The sequence below is a fragment of the Mustela putorius genome, unplaced genomic scaffold (assembly GCF_011764305.1).
Source record: "Mustela putorius furo isolate JIRA1106 unplaced genomic scaffold, ASM1176430v1.1 tig00003858_pilon_pilon_pilon, whole genome shotgun sequence".
NCBI lineage: Eukaryota > Metazoa > Chordata > Mammalia > Carnivora > Mustelidae > Mustela > Mustela putorius.
This window is the reverse complement of record NW_025422010.1, coordinates 46,711,108-46,736,944: the sequence shown is the minus strand read 5'-3', so window position 1 is coordinate 46,736,944 and position 25,837 is coordinate 46,711,108. Positions and strand designations below refer to the sequence as shown.

Below are 25,837 nucleotides of genomic sequence, written 5' to 3'. Positions count from 1 at the left end.
AATGGGTCTGAGAAATCAACACTGATTTCTTTTCTGCCTCCCCAAGTATAATAGTTATAGTTTGGTTGGTTTTAGGCAGATTGGTTCAGAATGGACCAGAATCTGGAAAGTTATGTAAGATTATTAAAAATAACTAGAGATATATAATCATTAAAATACTATATAGGAGGCTCTGAAAGCATACTTAAATTTATAGTCTCAATTTCTTATATCAGCAAATGAAAAAGACAGAAAATTAAGGTAAGAGATAATAAATACTAGAGAATATATCAATAAGATAGAAAACAAATCTATACTAGAGAGAAGTATAAAACATCAAGAATCAACAAAACCAAAAGAAAATTTTTGAAAAAGTTAATGAAATAGATAAGTATTTGGCTAGAGTAGTTAAAGATAAAAGAGGGAGGGCACAAAATCCATTAAGAAACACTTTAAAAAACAGTGTTTTCATTTCTGAAAAAGTTAAACATGCACATATCATATAACCCAGTCATTTCCCTCCAAGGCATTTGTCCAGAAAAGATGACAACAATACAAAGGCTTATAAGGCTTATATGAATTTTCATCGAGTTTTACTTGTACTAATAGAAAATAGGAAAGAACTCAAGTGTCTGTCAAGAGATGAATGGTTAAATTGTGGTGTATCAGCAGGGTATCACTCCACAATAATAAGGAATTAACTCTTGCTACATTCGACAACATCTATGAATCTCAAAATAATTACACTGAATTTGTCAAAAACCAGACAAAGGTACAAATTATGGCTTCATTTATATAAACTACTGGAGGATGCAAATTAATTATAGTTTCCGAAATCAGATCAGTGGCTGCGTGGAGGCGAGGTAGAGGGAAGGATGATGGTGGCTGCTGGGTTCGTAGGTTCATTATCTTGGCCTCAGTGATGGTTTCACAGTGTTGACATAGGCCAGGACCACTGTGTTAGGCCCAGTCCTCAGGAAGCAGGTACCGTGACAGGATCGTGCTACATGAGGACCACTGGGGAGAAAACGTGTGAGGGAAAGGGGGGGAAGGAGTCAGAGGAGGCCGGAAGAGCCATGGGACCCCGGGGAAGGACTGATTAGATATGGGAGACGTTAGGGTAAGGAAAGCAGAATGGAAAACAGGAAGGTCTTAGACTAGAGTGTCATTCTAAGATATTTAGCAAGGCTGACACGGTGCTCTGGGCCCAGGAGTGGAGTCCTGTGTCTCAAAGGAATGAACCTCCCTTAGTTCCCTGCCCTATGTAGTCACTAGATAGGAGTGGCCTGTGCAACGCATGGCCTGGGCCCAGAAGGCAGGGATGGATTTCAGAGCACAGTAGTCCGGACTGTTAGCCAATTACTCTTCTAGCACTAGGAGATCTGAGAAGGACATTGCTGTGGCTGCCCCCTCACCGGATTAGACACCTCAAATATGTACAATCATACATCAGTTATGCCTCAATAAAATATTAAAACGAGAAAGACACAATAGCAGATAAAGCAGAGGTTAAACATAACAAAAGAACACGATGGACAACTATACACCAGTAGATTTGGAAACTTGGAAATGAACAAATTCCTAGAATGATTTAATCTACTGAAAATGATTCAAAATAAACTGAATGTCTCATTAATCCTAACATTATGAAAGAAATTAAAAGAACAAGTACCTTACAATCAAATAATACTATTCATGGGATGATACTCAAGACACACACACACACACACACACACACACACATATATATATACATACATATATATACGTATGTATAAATATATATAAGAATGTTCATGGCAGCAATGTTTGTGTAGTGAAAACTTGAAATATTTAAATAGTCATGAAAAGGAGACTACATAAACCAGTTGTGCTCTATTTATACAGCAGTAAAAATGTATAATCTTAAACTACATACACCCAAATTTTAGAACATAGTATTAACTAAAAGGGTTAATCCCAAAAAACTAAACATGATACATAAAGTTTTTATAGAGATAAAAAAACAGAATTAGACTATATTGCTGAATCATACATGTGAATGTAACAAAACAATATATTTTAAACAATAAGGAATTCATAATAAGGTTAGTGACCATTTCTAAGGGAGAGGGTTGAAACATGACAAACATTCTATTGGTAATGACCTAATTCTTGTGTTTATGGGCATTCATTATATTACTATCCTTTTTACCTTAATATATATCCTCTATTAATCATTTGTATGTAGCAAATAATACGTATCTTTTTTTAAAGATTTTTTCTATTTATTTGACAAAGAGAGAGAGTGCACAAGCAAGGGGAGCAGCAGAGGGAGAAGCAGGCTGCCAGGAGTCGGGATCATGACCTGAGACAAAGGCAGATGGACGCTTAACCGACTAAGTCACCCATGTGCCCCAATAATGCATATCTTCTTAAAAGAACATCAAAAGCAAGACAAAATCCTATTCTGCATGGAAGAAACAGTCCATGCAGAGATATCAGGGCAGACAGCAAGTTGGGAAAATAATATAAAATGAATGAAAAACAAGATAGCACAACAATTGAAGCTGGATGAGTTGGGTAGGTGGGGAGAAGCGAGGCTCATGGACACCCATGTTATACCTGTACTGGCCCTGTCACAGCCAACATCTTCTCCCCCTGTTAAGAAGATGGTCTTGGCAAACAGACCTTGCTTCTCTTAGCAAGCACTGATTAGTCATTTTATGACTGCAGATTTCCAAACAGGCATAACTTACAAGAAAGTCCTTTTAGATTATGCACAATTAAATCAGAAGTCATGTATCAGTGGAATTTTCCAATTCCTCATGAAGACCTGCCACATTTTTAGCTTGGAAATATGACTTAGAAAGTAAACCAGGTCAATTTCTTATTTTATCTCACTTCTCTCACTACAAAATTTCATATAAAAATACCCTTTTACCCCCGGTTACAGAAAGAAGTAATATATAATTACTATAGAAAATGTGAAAATACAGATAAGCACTAAATAGAAAATAAAATTCACTGGGATGCCCAGACTCAAGATTATGACCTGTGTAAAGACTGGTGTACAAACACCTACACAAACATACTATTTTGCACAAAATTGGAAATGTTGTAGGTATCATTTTAAAGCCATCATTTCTCATATTATTAATTACTTATGTTACTAATGTCATATCGTCTCTAATTCATTACATGATATTCAAATACAGGGGTAGGCAAACTATGACCTATACACCAAACTATGACCTACCTGTTTTTGTAAATAAAGTTTTATTGGAACACAGTCGTGCTCATTGGTTTACATATCATCTGTGGCTATAACAGCAGAATTGAGTAGGCATGACAGAGACTGTCTGTGCCATAAAATTATTTGGACCTTTGAAGAAAAGGTGCCAACTCTTGCCAAAACACACACCTTTAATGGCCATATAGTTCCACTGTATGAATGTATCATAAATTAACTAATTTCTCATTAGTACGTATTTTGACTATTTTCAATTTTTTTCCTATACCAGCTACCGGGGCTTACCAATCTTTTCAGGCATCCTAAAAATTAAATCACTGGTTAAAAGTGCATGTCTTATATAAGGCTTTTGAAGATATGGCCAAATTTTCTTCCAGAGTATTACACCAACTGACATCACTGCTATTCACAAAGAAATTTCTGGAAAGAATATTTACCCCCACTGCATATACATTCTTACCACCTACTGTTGATCATTTACTCTTGGTCACTATTAAGGATCTCTTGGTCACAATATTAGTGCCTCGTTTTCCATCTATCTTCCTCGACCTCCCTCAGGCTCTATTTTCTCTCAACATCTGCATTCAATCTCTTCTCTCACCCCAGGCTTTGTAATATCTGGCCATCAGTGAGCACCTTCATTTTGGTATATTTTACTTCTACCCTGGAATGCTGAAGCAGTCTTTTTACTAGTCTACTCCTTATAGTTACAGTTTCCTTTATTTTTTTTTTAATATATACTCCTGTTAGACTAAGTCTACTTTTTAAAGTTTTAATTATATTAATTTCCTGCTCAAAAATCTGCAATGAATTTATACCATTTATAGAATGAAGTTAAAATTCCTTTCATTGGTAATGAATACTCTTCAAATTGGCCCCAACTTGCCTTTCAGACCTTAATTCCTTAATTTGCTTCTTTTGTCAAACTGTGAGCTTGAAATAATTCAACAATTCCCTATTCTCTAATACTGGATTTTTAAACCCTCATATATTTTTGGCGAGTTCTATATAAATAATATGTGTGTTTACCATTGACCTTAATGCCCTCGGCCCAACCCATCAAATCATACCCATTCTTCAAAGCCTAGGTTTAATGCAGTTTCTCTTATGACGTTTTTGCTTCATTTCATCAGCCAAAAAATATATCCTCCTCCTATGAACTCTCCATGGTAGTTATGTATTTATTTGTACCTGTTGTATGATGTTTACTTTGTACACAATGCCCTCCCAAAGTATTTTGTTTTGCTATTTGTTTTAGCCTAAATTGCTGCACGTTTGTGTGTTTTTTTCCCTTTGAATCCTCATTATGCTGTGGCTTCCACAAGATAGTTATTATCATTGAGTGAGTGACTAAATGAATGAATTGCTCATTTATTTAATGGAGGATAGACCTGAAGTAGTCCGATACCTTGTGAGTCACCCAGCACTGGGATAAAAATTAGAGCACCATGGATTCAGGCCATCTAATAATGTTATCTAATCTAGTACAACAACACTACTGCTCCTTAGTCACCTAAAATGTGGGTCTTGTTAGATGCAATTCATATACCTCATAATGCATCAAGATAAAATACTAATACATCAAGCCAACCAGGGATGAATCTGGGCTTTTCTAATTAGAGGTCATGAGCGTAGTTAGTGTTGATCCGTTTCACTGAATAGGTGGTGCCCGGAGCAGGGCTTAACCCAACTTGAGAAGCAGAGGAGAAGCGGTTCTTTCCCTCGAGGACATTTCCCAAACTAAGAAGCAGTGAAGACTTACTCTATCCTGGTTCATTACATTAGATACAAACTAAATGGTGGGTTTTGTTTTGTCATCTCTCTTTGGCATTAAAGATTTGTTTACTCCTAAAATTCGAGATGACAGATGCACAAGCAAAGTATACTATTCATCATTACTACTATCTACAGAATGTAAGTAACCCCAATGACAAAGAAGCATTTGTTATGAGAAGAAGTAGGAAAAAAAATTTAAAAAGCCTCCAACATGGTGTATTAGCATGTGGTCCTTCACTGTCTGGATGTATATAACCTTGGGAAACTTGTATCAGTTCTCTGGGCTTCTTTTTCCTACCAGTCAGGGAGCTCAGCTAGGGGACGTCTGAGCCGACCTCTACCTCTTAGCATCTGGGTTCCGTCACCAGGCGCAGAGAGCCAGGACAGCCCCTCAGATAGGCAAACTGGATCTGACAGGGAGAAGCCCACATTGTGTTGTGTTGTGTTGTGTGACTGCCCCTGGGAGTGTCTGTGTTACAAGACCTCCCTGGACATCTCCCTCTTTACCCAAAACTGAACTTACACTGCAGCAAAAAATATATATATATAAAATATATATATATATATTTACTTGTTTATATTATTTTATATATTTATTTATATATAAATATATTTTTTTCTAAATATATATAAATATATTTTTTGTTTAAGATTTTATTTATTTATCTGACAGAGAGAAATCACAAGCAGATGGAGAGGCAGACAGAGAGAGAGAGAGAGGGAAGCAGGCTCCCCACTGAGCAGAGAGCCCGACGCAGGACCCGATCCCAGGACCCTGAGATCATGACCTGAGCTGAAGGCAGCAGCCTAACCCACTGAGCCACCTAAGCGCCATATATATATATATATATATATATATTTTTTTTTTTTTCCTATTTAGAATTGGCTAGGCATCCTGGTATTCCACAGTGAAGTGGATGGAATGTCCTGGTCTGGGGCATGAATTCATGGATTTACGAAGCTCTCCTTGTTTCGATGACTCTGTTGGCAACAGTCATGTGTTTTGCAGGAGTGTTTGCTTTCTTCTTCACATTAACGTTTACAATAGTGCAATTTCAGCATCATTTATGAGAACACAATTGAGTCATCTCCCCTTTAGTAGTTATCCGATGAAGACAGCACTTTTTACAAGTATCTGTTCTCTCTAGTTTGCTTTAGCTTATTTTCTTTATACTTCCAAAAATCCTGACTGTGCTACCAAGGTCAGCGTTCTACCATACTTCCTTATTCAAAAATTTTAGTGATTAAATTATAATAATAGCATGCCAGAACTTAAAAGGATCATAGAAATAATTTAGTTCAATCTCCTCATTTTACTGTTATTAAAATTGAAGAGCATGGAGATGTAATAGTTTAAGGTCACTGGGTTTCTTAGGAAATGGAGCTGAAGGCAAGCTTAAATTGTAATGCTTTCTTGGGAGGGAAAACCCAGGTTGCTAAGAGTAAGGGAAAGAGAGAGAAGGGAAGGAAGCCTGGAAAGTAAATGTCATGGGCGTATTGTTCTGCCGACCATGGATTCATTCCCAAACTCAGAGAGACCACGCTGATTTCTCTGCAGATACCAGCCTGGTATCTGGTATCATGGTACAGAAATCTGTACCATGCCTCAACATAGTCTGTCAGAGAGAGAGAGAGGAAAGAATTTACCTGCTAGAACCCAAGAATAGTTCTATCACTCCTGAGAGCTTCCTGATGGGAAGTTAACTCACTGGCCTGCCCTCCCAGGTTGTACGACCTGGCCTCTTTGGTATCTCCTGGGAAGTCAAATCCCATGGCCCCTCGTAGCATGTTGCCGGAAGTGTCTGTAAGCCTCAGAGACTGGGTGAGGTGCCCGTAAGCTTCAGGGGGGTAGAAACGAACCCCAAATGAGTTGGTTGCTGCTACAGTTGTCAAAGCAGAGCAAGTGGCTCAGTATTTGGGAGACAAGTAAGCCTGACAGAAAACTGAAGTTGGGTCCAGTACTGTCACATAGCTTCACAGGAGCAAATTCGCGACGACATGCTGATATTCTTAAACTAAATTGAACACTCACACAACAAATTTGTTGTCCAAGATTCTCCACAATCTAAATTTATGTTATTTATTCATCTTATTGCCTTATAAACTACTTTATAAGGACTAATATCATCTGCATCTAAGCCAGTCAACTGTTGGGATTGAGAACAGAATACTTGGGTCAACATAACTTGCCTGCGTTTTCCAGGAAATTCTTACCCAGACAGATAAGAATATAAACAATTTTTTAAAAGTTAAAAAAAAAAAAGTTTGCTTTAGAAAATTCTTGCAAACCCATTTATCCAGGAAAAGAGTTGCTCACCTGGACAGCTTGCTTATCAAACAACAGTTTGCTTATTGACATTATCTTCAAGATCTTTCACGATTGTGTCCATCAATCTTAGACTTTTATTTCACAGACTTTGCCCAGTTCCAATCATTTACTTTGAAGGACCTTCCTTAAATTGATGAGTCTAGGTCTTTATCTTTTGAAATAAGTATTGAATTGATTTTGTAACCCCACAAAAAACCCACAGTAGATAGGCAATTAATTTATTTCATTGTGGTTTAGGTAAAAATGACCAATTAACTCTCCCAGATAAGGTAATCATCATCTGACCCCCCCCAAATAAAATCAGAAAAGACCCCACACAAAAAGAATAAGATAAATTATCTATTTAATTCAAAATATTCAAGATTCCACCATGAAATAAAAGTAAAAGAAAACATATCTATTTAAAATTACATGAATGTCTCCCAATTTCATTGTGCATAGTCCCCATTTTATCATATAAATTCATATTTTTCACACTACACGCCTATCTGTAAAGTAGTGTAAAATTTTTCCTCAAAAGTGGATTGAATTTGAGTGTCAGCTAATTCAATGGGACCGTTAGGCTTGGAATTATCCTATCATAGCTGCAGGTTAATTTAACACTGACCCTGCCATGGATAATTTAATAATCACAGAAGTATTGGAAGCATCTTCTCTGACCGATCTTCAGCCTTGCCTTCTAAAGAATCAGACCACCCTATCAAGAAGCATCTTTTCCCCAACAACACTCCTCTGGCTGCTGAGAGGCACTCAAACTATTATGACAACAAAACAGCCTTGAAGAACATGGCTTTCAAATAGCTAACGGAGGTGGGAATTACGATGGGTGACCCAGGGGGTGTGGTATGCTAAGTGCAGCAGGAGGCAAGGATGAGTCCTTCATTAGATCTATTTTTTTCAGGTTCCATTCACTGTTATTCTGAGAAAAGTTTAGAAGAATTTTGCAACAATAATAACAGAAGATTTATTATAGCTATTTCTTCCTTATAAGTTATAATTTTTTAAGTCATGCCACTTAGTGATGTGCTAAATATAAAACCAGTGGATCTGGTGTGAATGCCACATGGATTCCACCAGTCCTGGAAGAGAACGACAGGCTAGTCTAAGAGGGGTGGATGGGGAAAGTGGAGATCAGGAGCAGCTCGGCTTGAACAATGTCTACCGTCAGGTAAGTGGCAAGTGTGGGGGCCCTAAAGTCCAACTCACACGGGATGGCTAAGTAAAGGGAGGAATGAGGGCATTCTATGCATTCAGAAGATGCCTAAATGAGACCATCAACTTATACGCAATGAAATAAAAATATTATGGAAGATGGAGGAAGGTGGTCAAACAGTACAAACTGCCAGTTAATAAAATAAGTAAGGGCTAGGGCTGGGGCACGTGGGTGGACCGGTGGGTGAGGCATCTGCCTTCAGTTCCGGTCATGATCTCTGGGTCCTAGGATCGAGCCCCACATCGGGTTCCCAGCTCAGCAGAGAGTCTGTTTCTCCCTCTCCCTATGCCCCTCCTTGCTACTTGGCTCTTGAGCTCTCACGCGTTCTCTCTCCCTCAAACAAATATATAGAATCTTAAAAAAAAGAAGTAGTTGCTGGGGCTGTGATGTAGATGATGACTAAAGCGAACACTGCTGTGTAACATACAGGAAGGCTGTTAGGTGAGTAAGTTCTAAGAGTTCTCCTCACAAGCAGAGATTTTTTTCCTTTATTCTCTTTTCTTCTTATTGTACCTATATCAGAAGATGGATGTTAGTGGAACCTATTATGGTAATCATTTCACAATATATGTAAATCAAACTATCATGCTGTATGCCTTAAATTTATACAACGATGTGTCAATTATTTCCTCAATAAAACTGGAAAAAAAAAATTCAGCCATATGGACAAATCCCTGGAAGGGAATACAATGTAATGAAAATGCTTGTTTTATTAAGGTCGTGAAATTGTGAGTTACAAAATGTTTTTTTCGAATATTACCATTATTTTGTAGTTAAAGAAGATAATTTGAAAAGCAAAAAAGGCTATCCAGGGGTGCCTGGGTGGCTTAGTGGGTTAAAGCCTCTGCCTTCAGCTCAGGTCACGATCTCATGGTCCTGGGATCGAGCCCCGCATCGGGCTCTCTGCTTAGCAGGAAGCCTGCTTTTCCCTCTCCCTCTGCCTGCCTCTCTGCCTAGTTGTGATCCCTCTCTCTGTCAAATGGATTTAAAAAAAAAAAAAAAAAGGCTATCCATAATAGCACCAGTACTATATAAAACACCAACATATAAACCCAACTAGAAATGAACAAAAACTACAGAACTGCACAAAGAAAACTACAGATCTTTACTAAAGAATATAAAAGAAGATTTAAGACAGAGAGAGAGAGTCTACGTTCCTGCATTGTAGGAATTTAATATTGTAGGCAAAAAGTCTCACTAAATTCATCTATAAATGTAATGCTAATGAATATCACCAAAAGAATTTTCATAAGAATTAACAACCCGATTTGGAAAAGAATAATTAGCTTTCTCTGCCCTGTTAGCTATCAAAGCTTACCATAAAACTAGATTAACTTTGAAAATTGTGGCATTGGTGCAGAAACCTACACATTTCACAATGAACCATTGAGCATGAAACAGAAACAGGTATTTATGAAAATGTAGTTTATGACAAAGGTAAAGTTTAAAATCGGTAGGAAAAGTTGGGCTCTCTGCTCAGCAGGGAGCCTGCTTCCTCCTCTCTCCTCCTCTCCTGCCTCTCTGCCTGCTTGTGATCCCTGTCTGTCAAAAAAAAAAAAAAAAAATTAAAAATTTAGTAGGGAAAGAATAGACTACTCCACAAATAGTATTGAAATAATTGGCTATCATTTTGGGGAAAGATGTCAGACACTTTCATCACTCCATATGTAAAAAGAAATTCAAATGTAATTTGAGTAATTATAACTATTTTTTTAAGATTTGTATTTATTTATTTAACAGAGAGATCACAAGTAGGCAGAGAGGCAGGCAGAGAGAGAGGGGAAGCAGGCTCCCTGCTGAGCAGAGAGCCCAATTTGAGGCTCAATCCAAGGACCCTGAGATCTTGACCTCAATCCCAGTTCCTTGAGACTATGACCTGAGTTGAAGGCAGAGGCTTAACCTACTGAGCCACCCAGGCTCCCCAAGTAATTATAATTCTTATAATGAATTTAAGAAGAAAGTATAATATAATATTTTTATATTCTGAAGAGTTTTTCTAAGCAACACACTAAACCTAGAAGTTATTAAGTGATATATAAAACTGTTTAAATAATGTAAAAATTTAAATATAAACTAAATCTCAAAATAAAGAGTAACATCTATAATGAATAGAGAGTATTATCAAATAAAAGAAAGTAAGAATAAGCCACCTAAGAGAAAAATGGTCAAGTTAGATGAGCAGCAAATTTCCAAAGGAGATCTAAAATAAGATAAATGCAAAGATTTTCAACCTCATTACAAATCTGGGACATTACTAACTGGAATGGATTTTGCCCATCCCATTGGCAAAAACTGAAAAGATTGATTCTATACATAAGGGACAAAAGGGTAGGGAAATTCACTCATTGCTATACTTTACTTGTGGCATTATATACGGCGAAATATATTAAAGAGCAAGTTGATATTATTGATTAAGGAGCAATACATAAAATATAAGGCAAGGCCCAGAGGTCACCTGGTTGGCTCAGTCGGTTAAGCATCTGCCTTCAGCTCAGGTCACGATCCCTGGGTCCTGAGATCGAGCTCTGCATCTGGCTCCCTGCTTGGGTGGGAAGCCTGCTTCTCCCTCTGCTACTCCCTCTTCATATGTTCCCTCTCTCCCGGTCTCTCTCTGTGTCAAACAAATAAAAATCTTAAAAAAAAAAAAAAAAAAGAATCTACCTACTAGAGAGGGACAGAGATATTTTGTGACGTTTTATCTTACTTCTCTGATTTTTGAAAAGCAATAAAAATACAAAAGATTAGTAAAATCTTTCTTATTAGTAACTCCTAAAATTAGAGTACTGACCATCAGTAGCATTTCTCTCTCTATCTCTCTCTTTTTAAAGATCTTATTTATTTGTTTGACAGAGAGAGAGAGATCACAAGCAGGCAGAGAAGCAGGCAGAGAGAGAAGGGGAAGCAGGCTCCCTGCTGAGCAGTGTGCCTGATGCGGGGCTCGATCCCAGGACCCTGGGATCATGCCCCGAGCTGAAGGCAGAGGCTTTCACCTACTGAGTCACTCTGGTGCCCCCATCAGTAGCATTTCTTAATTAAAGTCAGTACTTTCATTGCAATGATCTTGTTGGGAGGGAGTAGGTCAGTCCCGTTTGGCATTATGAAGTTTCATTCCACTTCAGTATTTGTAAATGAAATGCATGGCCACTTGACTATAAAACTGTTGACTGCAGTAAATAGCCATATGCAGAAGGCATAGGTGAATGCACTGAAAAAATAGTACCTTAGGGGACCTTCAGATTAATATTCATTATCTTGACAACCAGGAAGACAGACTCTTCAGTATGTAATATGAAAAAGGAGTCAAAAATACATTGTGACTTCAGTGTTAAACTGAAAATGGTCATTGAACTTAGCCAGCATAAACTCATTCTCTATCTTCTTTTAAGAACTCCTTCTTGGGGCACGTGGGTGGCTCAGTCATTAAGAGTCTGCTCAGGTCATGATCCCGGGTCCTGGGACCGAGCCCCAGCCAGGCTCTCTGCTCAGCTGGAAGCCTGCTTCTTCTTCTCCCACTGCCCCTGCTTGTGTTCCCTCTTCGCTGTGTCTCTCTATTCAAATAGATAAATAAAATCTTTTTTTAAAAAAAGCATTCCTTCTTTATATCTTCTTACAAATTTCGCTTTCTCGTTTTCTTGGATTAACAAAAGGAATTTGATTAAAGATGAACTTTACTACAAGAAATCAAGGTTTTCTCTTGTTCTTTTGTTTCTTTTCTTTCTAATTGCTGATATTTTTTAGAGTTTCATAGGCTTATAGAGCTCAAGGAGATTTTAAGGTCTTATCCTATCCATCCTTCAAAAAAACCCAAACCATATGAGAACCAGTCCTGATCATGTGAGTTTGCCAAGACTTCAGCTGTATAGAGGAAGCATTATCATCTGGTTCTGTTTTTTAGTTTGACTAAATAAAATATGAAGACTATAAACAATACATAAAACACACCGAGATAAGCTAGAAAATTTGTTTTATTCAATGTCCTTTTTAAAATAATTCCTTTTACTACTCCAAGTTATTAAGTGATGATTATGAAGTGTTATAGGATTAAATATGTTTAGCATCTTAATGAAGAAGATGGATTCCATTATTCTCCTAAGGCTTAGAAAGAAATGTTATTGATTTGATTGATTTCTCATGTATGTTTTCACTTGTATATATACTCCTTTAAAAAAAAATCTACTTCACCATTTAAATCTGAAATTCAGGGGCATCTGGGTGGCTCAGTGGGTGAAAGTCTCTGCTTTAGGCTCAGGTCATGATCCTGGGGTCCTGGGATCGAGCCCTGGATCAGGTTCTCTGCTCAGTAGGGTACCTGCTTTCCCCTCTCCTTCTGCCTGCCTCTCTGCCTACTTGTGATCTCTGTCTGTCAAATAAATAAAATCTTAAAAAAATAAAATAAAATATACCTGAAATTCACCACTTGTTACTTGTCATTGAAATAGCTCCCAACTGTTCTCAATTTACCCATTTTTCATATTGCTTTCCTTTGCTCATTTCCCATCAGTGGCTCCCCATTATTGAGTGAATAAAACTCAAAATGTTTAAATGGAACATCAAAGGTCTTTTAAAAACTGGCCTGAACCTACCTTCCCTACCACTATTCACAAGATTCCCTTGTACAAACCCTAACAGCTACATCTCTGGTCTTTAAGTGTCACAAACACATGTACATATCTCTAATTTGCCTTTCTAATCAAATAATTTTATCTCTTTCTGGAATAATCACCTATCTTTTTTCCCTGTCTAGCTCTTTCAAAGTTAACATCAGGTCTTCCACCTTCTATGACGCTTTATTAACCACTCTTCTCCGTGAATAAGAATATGTTCTTATTCCAAAGAATATGCTTTGGAATATGTTGGTTTTGTCGTGCACTGAAGACAACCAAGCACCGAAACACTGTCTGTCCGTCCATCCAGCCCTCTATCCATTCATGCAGCCATTTATTTAATGAACATGTGTTAAAACCAACTATTACTAAACATTAATCTAGGCCATAAATAAGCAAATTCCTGCTTTTATGAAGTTTATTTCTATTCTGGAGAGAAAGAAAGTTAACAAATGTGTGTGTGTGTGTGTGCACGTCAGTGTGTGTGTGTATTTCAGACGATAGTAAGCACTGTGAAAAATAAAACAGAGTAAGAGCATTAGTAAAAGTGATAATGTAGCTAGGTGATCTATTTTATAAATGATGATTAGGGAAGACTTCTCCATTGAGGCAATATTCGAGAAATGAATGTATTCTAAGCAAAGTAGTTTGACATATAATAAAAAAAGTATCTGCAAGTTTCTCCTAAAAGAGAATATCATATGCAAATCTCCAGCAAGATATTCTGTTAACTAGGAACCCTGCAGAATTATTTCAATAAAGTATGTATCTATCAGATTTCTATATGGGAGATTTGTGCCTTTTTCTCCAAATGAAGTAACAGATCTAGCAGAATTTCACCTGAGTGGAGGTCCTAGACCTGGGATGTTATAACACTGGATCAGAGGGTCTCCTGGGATTGCTTTAAGGTAATCTTAACTCTAGGGATTTAGTTTTGGGCAAATGGGCAAGTTCTTGGTGTTCCTCTGAAGTCTATGTCTGTTCTAGAGCCCAAGAAGATCTAAATGCATGAAGTTTCCTACCTTCAGGTAAAGGCCAGATAACAATACCTAACTATCTTTTGGTCATTGCTCTTAAATGAGAATAAGGGGAGGCTGACACATTTTGAACATTATTTGTCTGAAATTTCCTTCTCGTTGTGATAAAAAGAACGAAGATGCTCTCTAGCCAACAGGTGGAAGAATCCCAATTTTGGCAGGTACTAAAATCCCAATAAATTAACAGGTAACTATTGCATGAATAAGTAAGATATTACATCATCTTCCTAGTGCTTTACTATCAGAAAGGAATTCATATATGCAAAGATGTGCAGTCCAATTTATGATTAAGAAAATAAGAATGGAAACTAAGGCATGAAGCTAATCAATGCCATGGTTTCAAGCTAGTCTTGTAGCTTATAGGTTCTACATTCAGTACTTTTTATTTGGCCATATTACAAAGGTGCTACAATGAGAAATATTCATTTTTATATTTAAAATCAGTCTTTTAGTTTTGTAGTATAAAATGTTTTTACAGGTCTTTATTGAAAGTAAATCTAAAATAACTTAATTTAACTTTCAAAAGTAATTTTCTGTATAATACTTCATGAAACTTGAGATCACTTTCTATTGGATCAAGATGTTTAAAAACTAACAATTTCCAAAATTACATCATTAGAAGTCATTGAAATGAGAGTCTGAGGCAATTTGAGAGAGTTTTTTGAAATCAGAGGCATTTTTTGGTATCTCCTATATTTCCTCTGGTTTCTTTCATTTTAATATTGAGTCACCAGCCTTGCTCACATCCGGAATTAATTTCTTTTCATCTCTCTTCCCTGTTGAAGTTATCTGTATAATTGTTAGTACGTCATTACTCCATCTTCATTTCTCAGATGACTAAACTGAGGGTGAATGACCTGGTTTGGGACCAAGTTGTCAGCCTGGGTATACTTTGAGCTCTCAGCTGGAAAAGCACTACTGATGTAAGACATTGTAATTACAATTTATAGCCTCTGATTCTGTAGCACGTTGCTTAGCTACTAACTTACCTTCCTTGTACTCCGATCTATACTTCCCCTTTTAAGCTATTTGTCTACTTACAAAAGCTATGAATACACCTCACTGTTACTCTTGTCTTCTGCATGTATGAAAATGAATTATTTTGATCACAACTTTGTTTCCTGAGGAGAAGATTCCATGGAGGAAAGGGTCAAATCATTTTTTGGAGCCCTTTATTTTCAAAACTGCACGTCTGCCGCATCTTTGGTATTTGTGCAGTGCTATAAAATGTTCCCCATAAAATGATGCATGTACAGGCTTGGGCTCATTCTTGTGAGGGAAGCTTTAAGTGCTTTTAGAACATGTCCATAATGCATTGACCATCTGTCTTCTAGATTGCATTTTCTAGTCACTGACTCATAAGAAGAAATTCCTCTCAAATTCAGCAAATGTGTAAATAACATTTGATAATATTTTTATTTCTGAAAAGTGTTAAAATATAAAATATGTTACGGTCTTTTCTAGTTTCCCTTATAGTCTGAATGATTAATATAAAAAATCAGAGAATTTTATGTAATCAACTTTGTGTTATATAGGAAACAGACTAGCCCTCTCATTTGAAAAAAAAAATAACTATGATCTAACTGGGGAAATAAGATTTAAAGATATTCTATAAAAATGTATGCTGTTATGTTATTAAGTGAATAATACAATGATTCAGATCCTCAATGGTATGAAGCAATCAAGATTAGGAATGGGTTCTATGAGGTCAGGCTAATCTGGTAAGGCTTCAGAAAGTAGGGAAATATAAAAGTCGATGTGAAAGAGACATAAGATAAGGAATGGGAGAAAGTAATGACAGTAGAAAGCTGATTTTTACATAGCAGAACAACACAGAAATAGATCAAGAATGGTAAAGAGGTAACTTATGTCACTTGAAGGTCGTGCACCAGGATGATAAATGAGATGAGGTCAACTAATGGAGAAGATTTGCTATCAGGAAGATCAAAGAATTTGGATTTAATTAATTAAAAAGGTCAAGGTCAAAGTAAACTAATAGGAAAATGTAGGCGTTGTAACATTGCAAAAGTGGACGCTATTTTTGCATGGGCATTTTAAGTGGCATCTAGTATGGGATAATGGAAAATGTTTTCTATTCATTTTAGTGAGCTGTAGATATGGGGGTTTCTAGGATACAATGAGCATAAAATACATCTTATAAGGCAGTAAAACAATAAAGTACAGAAGTACTACCAAATAATTTAAGCAAGGGAATGAATTGAATTCTATCTTTCACCTTAATTCAATTTACTCTAGTTGCTCTCTAGTCATTAGTTTTACAGTAATACTTGGGCGGAGAGTTTTCTGCAGTTATGTGCATCCAGTTGTACAAGGAAGAACAAACAAATACAAACACAAAACTTGAGATTTTTGATTGATGGTCATAAAGATAAATTACTGGCCACTATTTGCTTTAATACTGTGGCACAGATTGTTACTACCACAGACCACATGGTTTGGAACCACATCTACTGCCTTGTATTCCCCAATTTGCCACATAATTAGCTTAGCACCATGTGACTAGTTCTAGCGAATGGGTTGTAAAAAGGAATGTATCATCTGTGCCACTCCTGGGTCAGGACCAATAAGAGGATGTGTGGTCCGCACATTCTTCCTTTCTCCTTGCTATGGCAACCTTAGAAGTCACATGCTGAGATGGGGCACGGCAAGAGGAAGAAAGAGCGGATCTCCATTTGCTAGAAGAAAGCCCCCCTGAAACTTCGTAAGAAGTAAACTCTTGTGCTAAACAAAGAATTCACCCTCTATGACCCATTGGTGAAATCTGGCCTGAAGCCTCCCTTTATATATCTTGCAAGCTAGGAATTTTTTTTTAATTTTTTTTTTTTTTTTTTTTACATTTTGAAATGTTGGGGGGCGGGGAGCAAAGGAAGAATAATATATTGTGATCCATGCATTCAGCTTCAATGTCCATAACGTTTTATTGGCACACAGGTATCTAGATATCTAGATATCTATATCTATAGACAGACAGATAGATAGATAGATACGGGGTATCGCTGCTTTGGTGCTGTACCAGGAGTTGAGCATTTGTGACAGAGATCATCTGGCCCACAAACTCCAAAATGTTTACTATCTGGCCCTTTATTGACACCTTTTTGATATCAATGTTCCCCAAATCCTGGGCACCTATGAAATGAATCCCTAACATTGTGTTTTTACTAGCTGATTCCTGCTTTTCCCCCCAACAATAGCTGATTACATGAAAGTTAAAAACTGGCCCAAACTGAACAAATAAAATGATCTCTACCAGAGTATTGGGGTAAAATTTAGAATTAAAGATTAGGAAAGATAGATGGCAGGTATTTCTAATTGCTGGAAGTGAGCACAAGAGAACCTGAGAGCTAAGTACACCCTTGTCTAACATGTGTTTGGAGATGCAGAGATGCGTCGGGGCGTCCCAAGAAGGAAAGGGAGAGAGAACCGCCCTTGGCTTTTGCTAGCTCTTCCATTCCAAGTGTTCCATTCTTCCTTTTCTCGTGTTCCATGAACTATCCCTTTATCTCTAATTTTTTAAACTCTTTAACTTATTAAAATATTTATCTACTTGAGCTAGTATGTTTTTTTTTTACTTGAGAATGGAAAAATCATTCATTCAGGTACTGACCTCAAGAAAACTTTAATTAAAATTTCCAGAAAGACTTCATCAATATTTAATAGTGAAAACTCTACTGAGAGAGGCAATCTGTCATAGAGACAGCAATAACATCCTAGAGATATCCTAGAGCCCTTCTGTGAAGTTTCTAATACATTTCTATAAGGTTTTATATAATTTTTATAAGTAAGTTTCATACATCATATTTCCTTTTATAGTTTGGTTAACTACAGATATTTCCTATATGAAATGGGTGAGGTATTTGATCCCAAATGCATTATTGTTGTATGATCTTAGAGTAAACATGCAAACTTATATGGGTAGGTTTTATTCTTAATTACATGAGGAGCAATGCATAAGTCTCCATTTCTTACTTGAAGTCAATGGATGAAACTCAAAGTTCTCAAATCACCTGAATATTATAAGCATAATGTTATATATACACACACCATATAGGTGTGTGTGTGTGTGTGTGTGTGTGTGTGTGTAGGGTGTATATACATATATAAAATATATACACAGTTTCATTTTTTTCTATAGGAGGGCCACACTTTTCATCAGATCTACAAATGAGTCCATGATGCAAAACAAAGAAACATTAACTTAAAGAATCATTATCAAGATAAATGGAAAAACACATGAAGTTAGTTATTAACATACATAGAACATACTACACACATAAGACAGAATATTCATCGTAGATGGAACACTTGATAAATGTTTGCTTACTTCTCTTTCTTCTTTCTCATTTATTCAATGGTCCCACCTATTTGGGCCTTATTCCCCCAATTATGTTAACAACTGTCTTGATTTTAATTCATTATAAGGCTTCCACTCGATCAGGTGGTAGGAAATTTCTCCAGATTAAATATTTGTGTCTCCCCAAACTCCTATGTTGAAACCTAATCCCCGGTATTGTGGTATTTGCAGGGCGGGGGTTGTGGGGAGGCTTGGAAGGTGCTTGGCTCATTTGGATAGAGCCCTCCAGAATGGAATTCATACCCTGTCAAAGAGGCCTCAGACAGCATCCTCACCCTTCAGGTAGGAGAGGATGTATGGAAAAGACAGCAGTCTAGGAACCAAGAAGTGGCCCTGATAAGACACCAAAACTGTCAGCATCTTTTTGGCATCTTTATTTGTTTGCTTTTTCAGTCGTATCATGCGTTCTTAAATAGGTAGCACATTCACATGGAACAAAAGTCAAGAGTGCGCTGTGCTCTATCATTGAAATTTGCAAAAATAATAGAACGTACATGTTCTCCCCCTATACAAAACAAAACAAAAAAAAAGACAAATATGTAAAGTGATGGATGTGTTAATTAACCAGATCTTGGACTTGCCAGCTTCTAGAACCGCAAGTAATGTCTGTAGTACATGAACTAGCAGTTTATGGTATTCGTGATAACAGCCTAAAGGGATTAAGACAGAAACTATTATTTATTGGATAACTTGTGAAAACGTGATCCTAGATGTGTGTGGAGTGTGTATGCGTGTGTGTGTGTCTGTGTAAAAGATTATTTTCAGTATCATATGGTTCTCTTCCTTTATATCATTTTTTTTTTTTTGTCTTGGGGCTTTTTTTTCTTTTAAGATTTATTTATTTATTTGACAGACAGAAATCACAAGGAAACAGAGAGGCAGGCAGAGAGAGAGGAGGAAGCAGGCTCCCTGCTAAGCAGAGAGCCGGATGCGGGGCTCGATCCCAGGACCCCAGGATCATGACCTGAGCCAAAGGCAGAGGCTTTAACCCACTGAGCCACCCAGGCGTCCCTTGTCTTGTGGCTTTTAAGATGTGGGATACAATGCGCATTTAAGACTGGAACCAAAATCCCTCACTGGGCCCCGCTACTCTTCGTCTGCCTTATAATATTTCAAAAATACTTGTGTTCTAGGAGTAATAAGAATCACCTTACCCAAATAATCCCATAACCTACTTTTCCCCTAAACGATGAACCTTCTCTGAAAATGTAGAAATAAAAGTTTCAGCAGCTAGATCTCCTTGATTTGAAATCTGTAATTGTATTCCCCTTTCAAACTCTGGGAATCTTCCTATGGAGTTATTTTGCTCAGAAATGCTGACGCTACCCTGTGGTTGTCGAATTCCCTTGCTGCTCCGCTGCCGCTGACCTGCTTCCTTCCCAGCTTAGACTTTTCCAGCTACCACATCCCTGTCGGTTGCTATGCAACCAGTCTTTCTGTGCTTTCTCTCAGATGAATGCTCGGTCACCATCCTAACTATGTTTCCAACAATCCAAAGTGTGGCTCTAATCTGGGGTTTTGACAAACCATTATAGCACATAAGACTTAAAGTCTTTTACTTTTTATTTATATCTGATTTCTTCCCTAAAAAGCCTTCTTTTGATGTCTCTCATGATTTTCCTTCTTTCTCATTAAACATTGACATAAGTGTCACCGCCAACCAATCAAGACTTCTCAAATTTACACTCTATCACTGTGGATTGTCCTTTTTTTTTTTTTTTAACCTTGGTTATTGAACTGTAAATTACATTGTAAACACTAAAATAGTTACATGGAAAAATCACACATTAGATTTTACATTATATTCTGGAATTTTTCTTGGCTTAGAATCAAAATGTCAATGACAAAATTTCATTTGTGAGTTAATTCTTTTTCCTCTAATGATTTATAGAACTAGCTACAAAATATGTATGGTCACTTGAGAGACTATTAAACAACTGAATATGTTAAAAAGTAAAAATTATTTTAGTCCCCTCCAAATTAATTAACATTAAAACCTAATTAAATGTTATAAAACTATTTATTTTAAAAATCTGGTACTTTGCTGAATATGTAAAAATAAATCCCACATTATTAAAAAGAAATCTGAAAAAGTTTAAAGAAATTTTTGGTTGATGTTATATTTTAGATTATTATATGCTAGCCCTAAAGCAAATAACAAAGGGATATTACTTCTAGCCTACCAAACTGCCAAATCATTTTGAAAGGGAAGTAACTCAGGTTGAAAGAAGACAGTGAAGTTGTTGTTTGTATATTTTGAAGCTTGTAAATTAGTAGAGCTTTTAAGGGAACAATTATTATAATGACATGAGTCTGAAAGTATACTTTCATTCTACTTTCCAACTTCTTGACCCCAACAAATTCACTATTAATATCCAACCTAAGGAAATACTTGACACTTGGGCAAGGAATTAAGCTCAAGGGTGTTCGTCACAAAGCAATGAAAACAAAGGTTATAATTATGAAATTTATCTCCCCAACAATTTCCCTCTCTTCACGTCTCTACACCCACCATTCCTCATGGGTGCACATGATCCTCATGGGTGCACATGATCCATGCCTTCTGGAATTTTTTTTTTTGGAAGATTATTTGAGGGTTTTTTTCCTATGTTTTGTTAGTCACAATACATTACATGAATAGTTTTTGATGTCGTGTTCCATGATTTTATTTGTGTCTAACACCCAGTGCTCATTAAACATGTGCCCTCCTTTACTGGGCTAACCCATACCCTCACCCTGAAACCTTCAGATTGTTTCCTGGAGTTCATAGTCTCTCATGGTTGCCTCCCCCTCTGCCTCTCCCCTCCCCCACCTTCAGTTTTCCCAGATTACTTCAATTTGGAGGAAAAAAGTATAGTACACAGTGATGAATAATAATTGGAGAGAGTCTTGTAATGGCCACTGAGCTCTTTCTACTGTGATTCCTTCAGCTGCCCTGGTTCCTGTCTTTCCCTAGACTTGAGCACTTAGCTCTTTGTCCTTTTTGTAGTTTTCCTGGTGAGCTACTTATTAGTCTTCCTCTTACTTATTTACTATGGTATGAATTCAATAGACTCAATTTCTTTGGCTTAAAAAAGAATCTTAACTGATACACATATCGGGACCGTAATGTGTTGTAAGTACATATGCTTGAGGGATTATGGCATATTTAGGATGTGCTAGAGAATCAAAATGGGGGTAATGACAGAAAAAGTTTGGCCATGCTCCAGGAAAGGAAAAGAGCACCCTTAGCTGAGCAGTGGATAAATAACAAATCATGTGATCTATCGTCATTTAAGACCACTTACCAGCCCAGCAGGGAGCTCTGGGAAGGTCAAACAATATCAAAATGATTAGGAATCTCAAAACTGGGGTGGGGAATGGGGAATAAGACAAAACAATGCAGTCTAACCTCAAAATTCAAAATTCTTCAATGTAGTACACAAAAAACTCGGGAATACTATGTGCCCTCGTGTGAGGAGAACTCCTTTCTATTCGTCACTGCTTTGGCCATGACATTGAAAGGAAGGTTAGATTTCATTTTAGGGAATGATCTCTAATTCAGAAGCTACTACAAGGACAACCTTGCAGATCTCTCACCTAAGATTAGGGGAGGATGCAGAAAGGGTAGGATCCCAGCAACTAACATGAAGATAGCTGGAAGTCTCTTGATCCTGAAATGCGACCTGGTGCTCTTTTTGAAATTGAGATACAGTTCACATATAAAACTCACCACTTATAATTCAGTGGTTTTTAGTATATTCACAAGGTTATTCAACCAAGGCCACTATTAAATTCTAGAATATTTTCATCACCCCGAAAGAAACTCCAAATTCATGAGCAGTTACTCCCCATCACCTTCTCCCCCAAGCCCTGGCAAACATAATTAATCCACTTTCTTCCTTTATGGATTTGCCGGTTCTGGAGATTTTATAGAAACTGAATCACACGATACATGTTCTTTTCCTTCTGGACTCTTTCCCTAGCATAACACTTCCAAAGTTCATCCATGTTATAGCATGTATTGCTACTCTAACCATTTTTATAGCTGAATGACATTCCATTATATGGATACACCACTTCTGTTTATTCATCATCAGTTGCCGGACACCACTCTTTGGCTACTATGAATAATGTTACTCTGAAAATTCTTATACACATTTTTGCCCATGTGTGTTTTTAATTCTTTTGTGTATATACGTGAGCGGAGACTTCCTGGGCTGTAATTTTATGTTTAACTTTTTGAGAAACTGACAAACCATTTTCCAGAGCATTTGTACCACTTTACAAACCTACTGTGAGAAAAGTATAGGATTTCTGATTTTTCCACTTTGCCTACAATTTTTATTTTATGATTTTAAAAATTACTGTTGTAATCATCCTAGGGAGTATAGAGTGACATCTTACTATGGCTTCAAGTCTTATTTTCCTAATGGCCTTTGAAACATGTCCAGGGTTCAAACTGAATGTGCTCTCAATGGGGAAATACAAACTAGCGTAGAAAAGCAAGCAAGCAAGCAACAGAAAAATCCTCAGGGAAGACATTACAGAACTTGGCTACAGTCATTGTCAAATATATGGGGAAATGATCTGATAATTGTTGAGCTTGTGTGGTAGGTTACACCCTGCTGCCTTTTGAATGTATTTGAAGGTTTTCATAATAAAAGGTTAAAGACATTTATTTGTTATTATTTTTGGTTTTTTTCAAGCTGAAGTAAATCTATGGGCACAGAATTTGGGAGTGTCTAAGAAAACTCTTTTTTTTTTTTAATTTTTTATTTTTTATAAACATATATTTTTATCCCCAGAGGTACAGGTCTGTGAATCACCAGGTTTACACACTTCACAGCACTCACCAAAGCCCATACCTTCTCCAATGTCCATAATCCCACCCCCTTCTCCCAACCTCCCTCCCCCCAGCAACCCTCAGTTTGTTTTGTGAGATTAAGAGTCACTTATGGTTTGTCTCCCTCCCAATTTCTTAAAGGCTGGAGACTTGCCTCTATTCAAGGACTCAGCTCTTAAAATTAGACAAGAGGCTGAGAATCTCCACTATAGCCGTTCTGGTCGAGTCAGGATTCACCAAACGTCAATTTTGGGGGGCTGTAAAATTCAGATCGTACCCTCTGTCATTGTTTCTAAATCAGGGCACTACTGACATTTTGGGCAAGGCAAATCTCCCTTCCTATCATCATGGCCACCTTATTCATGATTCCAGTCCGCAAGCCCTGGACGGGCAAAGGAAGGATGCCCATTATCTACAAAGTGGATCCTTCTTCCTGCCTGATTTTTAAGATCCTCTGTTGCACTAGAAACCTTTTAGGAGTATGCTCAAGGGAACACAAATATTCTCAGGCTCTGAGATCATTCTGAGAATTCCAGCCACATCCCTGTTTTTCAAATTTCCCATGTCACCTCTGGATTTGGTATCCAGACACGACTCTGAAGAAGAGGTGAATGTATGTCAGGATTTATGTGGGATGGCACTATTATGCTGGGCTCCAGTAGCTCTGCTGAGATGGAGGGAGTATTGCATAAAACTGGAAGATGAAAAGACAAACTATAAACAGGGAGACAATATTTGCAAACCACATACCTAACAATGAGGGAGTGGTATCTAAAATATAAGAAATTCTCAAAACTCACGGTAAAACAAAACAAAACACAACAAAAAAAAATCCAATTAGAAAATGGACAAAAGACACAAACAGGCATTTCATCAGAGGCGTATATGGAGCAAATATACATACAAAAAGATGTTCAACCATCATTAGCTGTTAGGGAAATGGAATTAAAAATGTAATGAGATATTAGTATATATCTACCAGAATAACTAAAATTTAAAAAGTGGTAATACCAAACGCCGGCAAAGATGCAGAGAAACTAAATCTCTCATATACTGTAGGTAGGAACTAAAAATAGTACACTCTTGAAAATTTAGATAGTAGCATAAAAGCTAAACATACTGTATGACCAAGAAATTGCACTCCTGAGCATTAATCACAGAGAAATGAATATTTGTGTTCACACAAAAACCTCCATATGAATTTTGTGGCAACATATGAATTTTGTAATAGTGAAATACTAGAATCTGATCAAATGTTCTTCAGCAGGTGATTAACTACTCACCTTTAACTGGATATATACATATATCCAGTTAAATGGATATATACATATCTCAGAAAGCAACTCAGTAATAAAAGAAAAAAACTGCTTGTACACTGAGCAATTTGCATGAATATCCAGGAATTTAGGTAGGATAAAAATGCCAATCCCAAAAGGTTGCATACTGTATGATTCCACTTATTTAAGGGGGCCTGGGTGGCTCAGTGGGTTAAAGACTCTGCCGTCGGCTCAGGTCATGATCGCAGGGTCCTGGGATTGAGCCCCATGTCAGGCTCTCTGCTCAGTGGGGAGCCTGCTTCCCTTCCTCTCTCTGTCTGCCTCTCTGTCTACTTGTAATCTCTGTCTGTCAAATAAATAAATAAAATCTTAAAAAAAAAAAAAGATTCGTACTTACAGAAAAGACATATTATGGAAATTCTTATTTAAAAAGTTTTAATCTGTGGCGCCTGGGTGGCTCAGTGGGTTAAGCCGCTGCCTTCGGCTCAGGTCATGATCTCAGGGTCCTGGGATCGAGTCCCACATCTGGCTCTCTGCTCAGCAAGGAGCCTGCTTCCCTCTCTCTCTCTCTCTCTCTCTCTCTGCCAGCCTCTCTACCTACCTGTGATCTCTCTCTGTCAAATAAATAAATAAAATCTTTAAAAAAAAAAGTTTTAATCTCACAAGAGGATTGCCACAGGAATTCTTTAACTAATCAAATATTTTTCTATAGTAAATTCATAAAGAAAAAAATGAATTTTCTATCTAATATCAAGCAGGAGAATGTTTGAAAGGTAAAACAGATGAGAAGCATGAGCTCACAGTGGCCCCCAGAATCTCCCCAGGTTATTGTTATCTGTCCTGTCCGTGGGCTCCTTTTATAATGTTCCATTTCCTTCCAGAGTGTCACTTCCCCTGTTACTCAAGGACTGGAATTGCTGAGTAGGAAATGATATGTTTTTTTCTCCAGACATCTTTCCCGTGGACATATACTAAGTATGATTGTACTAAGAAAATGATCACAAAATGTGATCATTTTGCAAAAAAAAAAATTGTTCAACATTTCATAACTGCTCATCTTTTAAGTAAAACATACTTTTGGGAGGTTGTTTTTAAGATGAGATCAGAAGGACAGATGTTAATGGCAAGGTTTATATTTAGATCATACAGAAAACTTATTGCTGGAGACTTAGGTATATTTCTAGGGCACTTGG

General features: G+C 37.1%; 1 long non-coding RNA gene across 1 annotated transcript in view; it reads right to left on the bottom strand.

The window, feature by feature from the left end:
- Positions 1-25,837, bottom strand: part of LOC123387673 — a 76,712-nt gene that overhangs the window by 31,998 nt on the left and 18,877 nt on the right. The window lies entirely within an intron of this gene.